At 44.2% G+C, this 11029-nt stretch overlaps 1 long non-coding RNA gene and 2 other non-coding genes across 3 annotated transcripts; 1 reads left to right on the top strand and 2 right to left on the bottom strand.

Annotated features, from left to right (window-relative positions):
- Window positions 1-944: 944 nt before the first annotated feature.
- On the bottom strand, window positions 945-1672 carry LOC116676083 (uncharacterized). Its single transcript, XR_004328593.1, has 3 exons — window positions 1616-1672; window positions 1460-1544; window positions 945-963 (listed from the first exon to the last, which is right to left on the bottom strand). It is a non-coding gene; the product is annotated as an uncharacterized LOC116676083 (long non-coding RNA).
- Window positions 1673-7314: 5642 nt separating this feature from the next.
- On the bottom strand, window positions 7315-7396 carry trnal-aag (transfer RNA leucine (anticodon AAG)). The gene has a single exon. It is a non-coding gene; the product is annotated as a tRNA-Leu (tRNA).
- Window positions 7397-9265: 1869 nt separating this feature from the next.
- On the top strand, window positions 9266-9337 carry trnaq-cug (transfer RNA glutamine (anticodon CUG)). Its single transcript has one exon. It is a non-coding gene; the product is annotated as a tRNA-Gln (tRNA).
- The last annotated feature ends 1692 nt before the right edge of the window (window positions 9338-11029 follow it).

Below are 11029 nucleotides of genomic sequence, written 5' to 3'. Positions count from 1 at the left end.
CAAGACAAAAAAGCTTATACAAAAGCTCCCGCGAAAAAAATCTGGCATTTTGGACTGCAATTCTCACAAAAAAAAAAAAAAGGCCCAAAAAATTCGGACGGACTAATGTCTCCGTCTGCTGAAAAGTACATATATAAACCATTTCCCCAGGTGTGTGTGCGCGCATGTTTAGGCTGAGTGCACCAATGGATCTTGTGCAGGTCTTGGTACTGTGCACTTCCATGTGTTGGAAAGCTCAATGTTACCATTACATGAGGTGTTGCAGCTGTGTTGTATGATTGTGTATTTGTGGTGGGCCGTGTATGTGTGCAGGTGTTTTAGTGGGTCTTTACATGTGCTCATCTTCTGTAAAGCACAATAGCGCTCTAATGGACCACAGGTCAAAATTGACCTAGGAAAACCCAAAACTATGTATTTAAGCCCTAAAATTCAAGAAATCAGTAATTTTACTAGCAAAGATCATTGATAACCACCCATGTTATTTTTGGTAATAGAAACTCATTTCTGATAAAGAAACTTAAGTCAAATTTGACCCCAAGACAAAAATGAAAAATAGTTTAAACTAAAAAAAGACTCAAGCCTAATAGTGGGTTACTTGCCATGCTGACTGTTTTAGTTCATCTAAACTCAACAGTGTTGATCCCAAAGTGATCACCTTTTCCTGCAATTGTTTTAGTTTGGAGGCATGCATAAAGTAATGGCAAAGGGAAAACCATTGTGCTTCCTGGCAGATGAAATTCATCATTGCATAGAATTAATCCGAGAAGTACGGTAAAATCAGTTCAGTGTAATATCACCACAGATATAAATAGATACATGCTGAAACATGTCAAAGGCGCGTCTGGTTGGCAGCCTGGTCGCCCAGCGGTCGTTGGTTTTGAGCAGTTTTGGTCCGTTCAGGGGCAAGAACATCTGCAAGTTTTGAATAGCTGACTGAGCTCCACTTCATGGTTTCCAGTTGTGCTGAAAAAAATAATATGTAGAAATCATTAAGTCCCAACTACCCTTGACATCAATACTGTAAAGAATTTACCATGAAGGCTTCTTTGTTTTTGATTCCATAAAGCAAGTATTTAGACTTCCTTTTAAGACTTGACCTCTCCAAAACATTTATTGGTAATTAGGCCAGTGGAGTTTGTTACATTACAGAATCTGATATTAGATTTAGCAGCACAGCAGTTGTGTTCATGTGCTGCATTTACTTTTTTGGGAACTTCCACAATCCCTACAGAGCTACCTTACCTTAAGTTGGCTGACTGACTAAAATGTCTGAATAATTTGAGGAAGCCAGCTTTATACCCACATTGTATGGTCAAATAGCTTAAATCAAACATGGGTTGGAATCCCCATCCAAAGCCAGACAAACTTAACCTTAATTTAATACAGTGTGCTCAAAAGAACCTCAGCTGTAAATACAATTGCAGCATTTTCCCAATAGGGTTTCATAGAACCTGCGCACCTTCTTTAGCGGCTTGCATCAACTTGGACTCCATTGACTGGAGAAGTGCAAAGGCCTCTTCATGGAGATATCATTGGAAGACAATCTGTAATACAAAATAAATTCAGGTTAGTGTCCGTAAGTAGCTCTTGAAAGATTCGTCACCAAACTTCTTACCTCTAATCGTTCTCCTCTGCAGCTCGTCTCATGTCTTTCATTTGTGCCGCCAATGGCCAACTCAAGCCTAAGGACAATACAACTGCTGTTAATCTGTTAAACTGTTATCTACTTGGCGCTGTGGCAGACGGCTGCCTCTCCAGTAGCTCTCAGTAGCTCTCCAGTTTTTTTAGCTCTTTTACTTATTTAAACCTTCTTTTTGTATCTCTTTTAACTCTTCTTGCGAAGATAGTGTGTTTCTATATATCCTATGGATATTTCCAATCGTAAAATTCAACCAGGAGCCAGCTTTCTCACTACTCAAGAGAGGATTGCTGGCTCTGCACACAAAGGGACGCGCCGGGACACGGCACCCTATCCCGACGGAGCTGAGGAGGAGACCCAGGGGCTGCAAGGCCGGGGCGAAGCTAAAGGCCGAGCTAGCGGAGAATCGGAGGCGCTACAAGCCATCGATTCCCTCCGTTATCATGGGGAACGTGAACTCGCTGCCAAACAAGATCGACGAGCTGTCCGCGCGAAAAACCAGCGGATTACCGTGAGACCAGCTTGTTCTCTTTACAGAGACATGGCTAAACCACCTCGTACCAGATGCTAACGTGGACCTGCTTGGATTCACTGCCGTGAGAGCCGGCAGAGACACAGGCAAGTGGGAAAGCAAAGGTGGGGGACTCATCATGTATGTCAACGACCGCGGGGTGTAACCCAGGACATGTCTCCGTAAAGACAGCCTCTGTTGCCGGGACTCGAGCTGCTAGCGTTAGCTTACGGCCATATTTTTACCCAGGGAGTTTAGCCATGTGGTTACTCTCTGTGTTTACATCCCTCCGAGAGCGGACGCAGCCGCTGCCTGTGAGAAGATTCACTCCGTCACAGCAGCGCTGCAGACACAGCACCCTGAGGCCTTCATGATCATCTTGGGGACTTTAACCATGCTACTTTGGACTCTACTTTGGCTGTTTTTCACCAGGTTGTAGACTGTCCGACCAGAAAACAACAGGACAATTGATCTCCTGTTGCTAATGTGAGGGATGATTACAGAGCGACTCCCTCCCCCCACTGGGAAGTCTGATCACAACCTGGTTCATCTACAGCCACTGTACACCCCCCTGGTCAAAAAAACAGCCGGTGACAACTCGCAACAGCAGGAGGTGGTCCCCTGAGATGGAAAGTGCCCTGAGAGACTGTTTCAACACCACAGACTGGGATGTGCTGATCGACCCGCATGGTGAGGACATAGAGGGGATGACACACTGTCTGACGGACTACCTGAACTTTTGTGCAGACGTGGTCTCCCTATCAAGACCGTCCGATGGTTACCCTAACAACAAAGCCATGGGTAACACAGGAGGTCAAGGCTGTCTCAACAAGAAGAAGGCTGCCTTCAGGACCAGGGACAGGGAAGCCATGAAGGCAGCACAGCGGGAGGTGAAACATTGTGTGAGGGAAGCTAAGGACAGCTACAGGAGGAGGTGGAGCAGAAGCTAGGGAAAACAACATGAGGGAGGTTGGGAAGGTGTGAGGACCATCACAGGTCACAACACAAAGACCAGAACAACAGGGGGGACAATGGAGAGGGCCAAGGAGCTGAATAACTTTTTCAACAGGTTTAACAGCCCTTGCCCCCCTGCCCCACCCTCACCCCAGCAATGTTCCCTTCCCTCCACACACCTCCCCCTGACACCACCACATCCCAGTCTACACCATCCCCCCAGCACCACAATAATACCCCCCTCCTCCTCCTCAATACAATCCCCGCCCCACATCACCACGGACCAGGTCAGAGAGCAGCTGAGGAAGCTCCGGCCCAGGAAAGCAGCAGGCCCGGATAAAGTGTGTCCGAGACTGCTGAAGACCTGCGCAGCAGAACTGGGGGAGCCGCTCAACGGATCTTCAACCTTAGCCTGCAGCTAGGGAGAGTGCCCACCCTTGGAAGACATCCTGCATCGTTCCGGTTCCCAAGAAGAACAGGCCCAGCAAGCTGAATGACTTCCGACCGGTGGCGCTCACTTCACACCTGATGGACGTTGGAGCGGCTCTTCCTCAGCCTCCTCAGACCCCAGGTACAGCACGCCAGGACCTTCTGCAGTTTGCGTACAGCCAGATGTTGGTGTGGAGGACGCCATCCTCTAACTGTTACACCGGGTCCACTCCATTGGATAAGGGGAATGGCACAGTGAGGGTCCTCTTCTTGGACTTCTCCAGTGCCTTTAATACCATCCGGCCCCCTATACTCCAGGACAAACTGATCAGGATGGGATTGGACCCCTATCATGGTCATCATGTAGGCGCTGTGGAAGACGGCTGCCTCTCCAGTAGCTCTCTCGGTTTTCTAGCTCTTTTTTTACTTCCTCGAGTGCAGTAGCTCTCCTCCTCTCCCCTACTATCTCCTATTTTTGTATACTTTGGTGTGGAGATTTCTTTCTCTCTCCCACCTGCCTGCTGTTTTCCTGGGAAACTTTCGAAATGGAAATGATCATGCGGTCACTCAGCGCTATTGGAAGTTTTTCTCACCCAAGTGCGCTTCACCGGGGAACACGCTGCGGGCTACGCTCGCGATTCTGGGAGAATTGGCGAGCGGTCTGCTTGGATGTTCGGAACGTGAGAGCTGTAGAAGATTGTGGATAATTGAAATTGCTGGGAGGTTTTCAAGCCATGGGACTTGGAATCTCCTGAATCATCGGAAATTGGTAGGGCAGCAGCCACTAAATTGCCTCAATGCTCGTCTGGGGAATTAAAAAAGGGTTGAATGTATTGGACGAGGAGCTGAAGTTTTACATCAGAGGGCTGATCAGAACCGGTGAACTGTTTATAACATCTCAGACCGGGCTGTGGAAGGCAGAGATGGATGGATGCCATCGGGCTCAGTCGGTGACCTGCTTCGTGCAACCGCCGGACTGACAATGAAGATAGGGGAACTGTCGAAAACAATACATGAATTGATGCACGGATGACGCTGAGGATGAGAGAATTTGATGGACACAGATTCGGACAAACACCACCGAATCGACCTAAATTGGATTTAAACTGACTGTCCCCCCCCCCACCCCCTTCACCCGTTCGGGAAAAACAACCTGCAGCTGGCCTCTCCTCCTGTGCTGTCTTTATCTCTCCCAAGGTCAAGGCCAAACTGAACTGAACTCTCTGTAACAACAACACAGACAGTGCTGCGGCCTCACACTTATCACTCACACAACCACACACACACACACACACCACACACACAATACTCACATACACACCCCGTCCCTATCCCTACCCCACTCCAAAAATGACTGCCTCGGGGACCTCTTTTTGTGTTGCTTCACCCTCACCCCAGTCACCTCAAATAATCCCTTCATGTAACCACAGTTCTGTGTGTTGTCCGGCATCATTGTATTACTTTGTGTTATGTTATTCTTATTTTTTCCTTCATATGTTACATGGATGCTGGTCACTTTAATTTCCTTGCAGGAGTCATCCCAAAGGGATTAATAAAGCTAAGTCTAAGTCTAAGTCTAAGTTAAGTCTAGTCTATCTGGTAGACTGGATCAGAGACTACCTCACCGACAGCCACAGTACGTCAGGCTGAAGGACATCATGTCTGACACTGTGGTCAGCAGCACTGGAGCCCCCCAGGGCACAGGGCTGGCCCCTCTTCTCTTCACCCTGTACACCTCGGACTTCTGTTACAAATCGGAGCTGGTCACATACAGAAGTACGCAGATGACACAGCCATCGTTGGGGGTATCAGCGGTGACAGGGAGGAGGAGTATCGGAGTCTGGGGGGACTTTGCTCTCTGGGTCGCAACTAACTGCTACAGCTCACACACCTCTAAAACAAAGGAGATGGTCGTTGATTTTGGGAGGTCCAGACCAAAACCGCAACCAGTCCTGTTGGAGGGAGTTGAGGTGGAGGCAGTCCAATCATAAAAATACCTCGGGCTGGGGCTGGGACAACAAACTGGACTGGACAAAAACAGCAGCCACCTGTACAGGAAGACACAGAGCCGGCTGTACTCCTGAGGAGGCGCGCTCCTTTAACATCTGCAGCAAACTGCTGTGGATGTTCTACCAGTCTGTGGTCACAGTGTCCTCTTCTACACTGTGGTATGCTGGGGGGGCAGCATATCAAAGAAGGACACCCACAGGCTGGACAAAATGATCAGGGCGGGCCGGCTCTGTGGTCGGATGAAGCTGGCTCACTGGTGACGGTGGCAGAGAGGAGGACATGGACAAACTGCTGGCTATTACTGAAAATTCCAGCCACCCCTGCACACCGTCATCAGCACCCAGAGGAGCCGGTTCAGTGGAAGGCTGCTCCTTCCCAAGTGCCGGACCAACAGACTCAAGGACTCCTTTGTCCATCAGCCATCAGACTCTACAACTCCTCAAGGGGGGAGGAGGAAATAGGGCAGAGGACAATACATACATACATACATACATATATACATATATAATACATATATACATACATGCATACATGCATACACAGTACACATACATACATACATACACAGTACACATACATACATACATACACGCACACCTGGTCACTTTATCACTTTATCACTTCAATACTGGACTCAACACTGACACTTTAATAATAATTATGGTCTTTTGTTGTTTTATTGACAAATGTTCTTATCGTTGTTATTATCATTATTGTTATTTGTTGTCTTTATACTGTCTTTTCTTTTCTTTTTTAATCTATTTTTTAATTTGTTCTTTCTTGCTAAAACTGGTGCTGGAATTTTCAATTTCCTTGCGGGAGTCATCCAAAAGGATCAATAAAGAGAAGTCTAAGTCTAAGTCTAAGTCTAATCAAATATTTCTGCTGTTTGACGACACATATCATGGACTTGTTACAGCTAAATTTTATTTCAGTAATCAAGTAATTTACTCTACTCTTTACATTTGTTATACTCCACTACATATTTGAATACAAGCTTCAAACAGAGGAATGTAACACCTTGTTAATCCAAACAGTCAGCACACAAACAACAAAGGCCCAAACAGCTGCCATCACTCCAGTCACCAAAAGAAACTGGTTCCTGTGCTACATGCCAGGTTAAAACCCATCATGCAGGTAGCACAGCTGTTGCTGATCAGCTCTGATTGGTTCTCTCTGCAGAGTCAGTGCTAGTTGAAATTCAGCCCATGAAAAATGGGAATTTGGAAGCAAGGGACAATTATAAACTATGTTGTAAAGAAAGTCCAGAAAGTTGTGTTTTTTACAAGAAAGAAAGTCAATGAGGTTTGTCTGAACACTGTTAGACTTTTTTTTGTAAATTTGCGTTAACTTACTGGCAACGTGCTGTAACTTCCTAATTACAGTATCATAACTGTACATGTTTTTTTTTACAGTATAATACCCTTACTGTAACTTAGTTTTACAGTAGTAAAAATACCCTTAGTTTTACTGTTTAAAGAACTCCACAGTGGCAAAGCCCCAGGGATTGATTAAATCCATTGAGAAATATTGTAAGGAGAGGCTGTCTTGGTTGACACACCTCTTCAACATTGCGTGGAGGTCTGTGGCAGTGCCTAAGGAGTGGCAGACCAGGGTGGTTGCTCCCCTCTTCAAGAAGAATGGCATCTGCCCATTACAGGAGTATCACACTGCTCAGGCTCCTTGGTAAACTCTACTCCAAGGTGCTGGAAAGTCAAATTTAGACAATCCTCAGCAAGGAGTGTGCCAATGTATGTAACATTTCAGCAAGTGGCAGTGGTGGGATTTGAACCCACGCCTCTAGAGAGACTGGAGCCTTAATCCAGCGCCTTAGACCGCTCGGCCACACTACCTGCAAATATCAGTTCCCCAAATCGTGACAAACACAAGGAACGTAACTAACGGTATGCTTGTTAATGTTATTGGAACAAAACGTTTGCAAGGAAAAAGCCAATACTTACATACTAAAAAATGTTAACACTCTTGTCATTTTTCTCTGGCATTGTTGATTTAGAATATTGTAACCAGCAATAAGTGAGTAGGTTTAGGTCTATGTGAATATGGGCTGAGCATTTACTGGGCTGAACTTGTGAACATCTTCTTTGCATATCACGTAAAGAGCCATTACTCCTCCAACTGCCAACTATTGTTCCAGAGACAATAGGATATACAGTTTTAGATTGCAAGGTAACTGTCCAAGACCAAAGACTTCACTGAAATACCTCAAGTGATCAAAAACAGTTTGTTAAAATAGGAAAAGTCATGTTTTGATTACAAATTCCAGCACAGTTGTTCATTTACCATTCAAAAACAAAAGTACAATCATGAAACACATACTACTTAGATATTGCAGCATCTGATCACAGCCCCGGGGGGATCTGCATGTGCTTCTTACCAGCAAGTTTCTGGAGGTCCAAATTTTATTTTTGATGGTGGCCAGGGTGAGCTTTTATGGTTATTAAATGATTAAACTATGAATCAGAGGTGCTGTTTTTGCTTGTGGGCGAGTCTCTCGGGTCAGAGGGTTGGCCATTTAGACTGTAAACAGTATGTTGGTCACCTGGTCGTTAATGTAATAGGAAGAAGCTCCAAATTTGACAGTATTGACTGTAAGGGATAGGCTTTGAGTTACATGGAGGATACACACTTTGCATTCAGTCTCGTAATCACCATAAAAATTAGGTATCACTGAAATTGGAACTTTTGTTGCTGCAGTCAGAGTATACAGTGCTCATCCTGACCGGGCTAGTATAGTTGATCAGAACTGCTTGTTGAATGGTCTATTAGCTTTGGAACCCCCCTTTCCCCACAGCTTTCAATTGTCAGATATGGGTGTGGGAGTGGACACTGTGTCCAAACCTTTCTGTGTTATAGCATGAATCAGGAACCACAACGTACACATCTGGACTCAATGTGGGCATTGTATGGCAATATTTGACACGTTTAGACTATAAAGAGAGTTTTCAGTTTATTTCCCATCTGGCAGGTGTATTTGTGGACTCAGTTGGACATTTTGAAGATAATTGCACAATTATCAGTCTATTTCCCATCTGGCAGGGACATTTCTGGATTCAGGTGGACATTGTGGACAGAAACATTGGTGGATCTTGATTCCCAGCATAGGATTTGGCCTGTATTGCACATTGCCTTCACATCCCACGCAATGTATTGCCATTGTCAAGCACATTGCCACCCTGGTGACTTTATTCCATGTCTCCATGCATGTCCATATAGATCTGTTGGATCAGTCAGGATGGCTGAGCGTCCAAGGCGCTGCGTTCAGGTCGCATTGTCCACTGGAGGCGTGGGTTCTAATCCCGCTTCTGACAGCTAGTGTTTTCATCTGGAACTAATGTCTGAGACATGATATTGGGAATAAAAACGTATTAGTTCTTGTATTCAAGCTGACATGAATGTGCGCAAGAAATGCAGTTGCAAGTAAAGCTTGTGTTAGCATCTTATTGTCATCAGATGTAAAGTTACCATGTGTTTGTACACAGTAGACATATCTACTGCTGCATTCACTGTCTGTGGCAAGTCCTTCAAAACCTGTTCTGACTTGCTTTTTCCCACATCCTCTGAATGCTTAGCTAACTAAATGACTTAAGTTGGCCAGTAATTGTTGCTTTTTCATCTTCGTTGTGATTGTTGTGTATCTTCAATATCATACATGTGGATATTATGAAAGAAACTGCCTAGCAAACCCTTGCAATACTTTTAAAGGTTCCATGGTGTAATGGTTAGCACTCTGGACTCTGACTCCAGCGATCTGAGTTCAAATCTCGGTGGAACCTGTTTTTAAGTTGCATGTCTGCATTAGCTTAAGTTAAGTGTAATGTCTTGTTTGTGTTGTAGTATCTATAGAGATTTGTGGTGTAGTATGGAACCATTGTCCTGTCTTTTATGTTTTATGAAACTTATTGCCGCCTGTCTTGGCAGAACTCCCTGAAAGAAGAGTTACTGTAGCTCAATGGGAGAGTTCTGGTTAATAAAGGTTAAATAAAAATAAAATTAATCTGTAATATGTCCAAACATTCCTCTCTTCATTACCGACATACTGGAAGTCGGCCATGTTTAATTGGATGCTCTCCAGTTATTGTTGTTTGGTAGATTAACATTATATGTTCCTACTTTGGGGACTTTCATTTCATATTCTTTGTCTGACATTTCTATTCCCTGTTTGTATTTTCTGTGACTGCATGTGGTTTTAAATCTGTTGGAGTTCTTCAGACTAAAGCAAAGACACTGATGATGTCATCCAAAAGACACATAAAGGACAGCAACCTGTTTCCAGAGGACACTAAAGAATGACGGAGCAGCAGGAAACAGAGCAGCTCAAATAGCAAACAGCTGATTTATTCATCTGACTCGTAGAATAACGCCAATGATTGACTTGTTTTAAATGTCTGGGAAGTGGAACAGCTCCATGCTGACTACCTGAAATAAAACAAGGCCACATGCTGATTATTGGGGACTTGATTTGATGGATTTATTCTTCCTGTTGTGTCTCTGTTTACACTCCTAATTTAAAGGTAAAGTCAGCGTCCACTAAAGGTTGTGTTGTTGCTGCTGACAGACTCAGATTATTATTCTAAGTGTGTAACAACATTATGGGATGGATCCCTACAGAGATAGACCTTTTAGTTAAAGAGGAACATCCTTTTAGTTTAGATCCTTTAGTTTCCAACCAGACCAGAGTGGTGATTGGAGGAACAGTGGAAAGATGAACCAAGACGGCTTTTCATATATATATTTTCAGTATAGTTCAAAGTCAAAGTCAAAGTCTGCTTTATTGTCAATTTCTTTACATGTCATGACATACAAAGAGATCAAAATTGTGTTTCCTTCTTTCCCACTGTGAAAACAAGACATATTTTAACCATTAGGTCACAGACAAACATAATATTCAAGTAAACAATATAAAAAGTAAAAGTGAAAATAAGAAGGAACATACAATGAAGAAAATAAGAGCAGCAAAATTTGAGTTGAAATGTGCAGTTGTGCATACAGTAGACAGTCAATATAATAAAATAGTTCAAAATCAGGCCAATAAATGGCTGAGGTAGTTCTGTTTTACCTAAGTATGCAAGTGGCATAATGGTGCAAGTTATGTAAGAGCATAGTTGTTTGTTATTAACAGAAATCAACCTGTCAACATTTCTTAATTTTTTACTGCCAGTTCAAAATGGAGCTGAACACGGAGGAGGATTCCTCCCTAACGCCGCTCTGCTCTGCTCCGTGCCCCCGCTGTCCGGTAATAGTTAAAGCAGATAAAAACCTAAAGAACACTCAAAAGCTTCAAGATAAAAACTTACTTAAGAAGCTTCTTCATTCAGGTTCATGAGAAGGCTGTTTCCAGCCAGACTATGAATTGATTCATGAAATCCCAGTCCCATGTGGTCTAGCGGTTAGGATTCATGGTTTTCACCCAGGTGGCCCGGGTTCAACTCTTGGTATGGGAATCGGTATTTAGCTGGTGAAGGTCT

This window comes from Etheostoma spectabile, unplaced genomic scaffold, assembly GCF_008692095.1.
Source record: "Etheostoma spectabile isolate EspeVRDwgs_2016 unplaced genomic scaffold, UIUC_Espe_1.0 scaffold00002647, whole genome shotgun sequence".
NCBI lineage: Eukaryota > Metazoa > Chordata > Actinopteri > Perciformes > Percidae > Etheostoma > Etheostoma spectabile.
This window is presented reverse-complemented; position numbering and strand designations above follow the sequence as displayed.